The sequence below is a fragment of the Vombatus ursinus genome, unplaced genomic scaffold (genome assembly GCF_900497805.2).
Source record: "Vombatus ursinus unplaced genomic scaffold, bare-nosed wombat genome assembly UNPS02010548.1, whole genome shotgun sequence".
NCBI lineage: Eukaryota > Metazoa > Chordata > Mammalia > Diprotodontia > Vombatidae > Vombatus > Vombatus ursinus.
Window position 1 is genome coordinate 10,234,062 of NW_020950326.1, and position 873 is coordinate 10,234,934.

At 33.0% G+C, this 873-nt stretch overlaps 1 non-coding gene across 1 annotated transcript; it reads left to right on the forward strand.

Moving 5' to 3' along the window:
* The first annotated feature begins 312 nt into the window (after positions 1–312).
* On the forward strand, positions 313–421 carry LOC114037802. Its single transcript, XR_003568509.1, has one exon. It is a non-coding gene; the product is annotated as a U6 spliceosomal RNA (small nuclear RNA).
* Positions 422–873: the final 452 nt, after the last annotated feature.

Genomic DNA, 873 nt, shown 5'->3' on the forward strand with positions numbered 1-873 from the left:
CTCAAAGACATTTTCTATCAAGTAGACTTCATTCTAAGGAAAAACTTGTGATTTTTCAGTGACCCTAGCTTTCCTTCTCTATAACAATGACTTTTGATACCCTTCCTGTTCCACCCTCTAATCGACCATCCTCATCAAGGGCCTAGGACCTTCAGCTGCTCCACCCCCAAATAAAACATCACCTGGAGAGAATCTAATAATAATGTATCAATAATGAGTATTTTCACATATGTTTGCATTATATGTTTTCCCTGTCATTAGACACTTAGTGATGTTGTCCCTTAGTAAAAGAACTTGAAAAATCCAAGTGCAGTACTCACATGTGCAGTAGATATACTAAAATTTTAATGATATAGAGATTATCAGCATTGTCCCTGTGTAAAAGATAACATAGGACTTCATAAAGGTTTTTTTTTTTAATTTATGTTTTCAAGGAATGATTCTTTTGGTAGGGAATTAGGTAAAAACATATATTTAGAAATGAAAATGATGCGTAAAATACAATATATCAATGATAAAGTTGAAAAAAATAAAAAAAACAAGCAAACAAAAGTTATCTAAGAGCATGAGGGGAAGTACTCTGGTGAAAGAAAGACATTCTTAAAATCAGCTACATAAGTCCACTGGTACTAAAGAGCCTTATGTGACTGTCTTTGCTTCTCTCCAAATTCAAGTTCTAGGTGACCATCAAAATCACCACCACCACCCCCACCTCTACTATATCTACTCTTCCCTTTATCTAATATTTTAAGGTCTATAAAGCGCTTAACATATTATCTCATTTGATCTTCACAATATCATGAAGTAGATGTTATAGTTATCTTTATTTTATAGTTAAAGAAAACATGATTTGCTCAGGATCACCCATTTAGT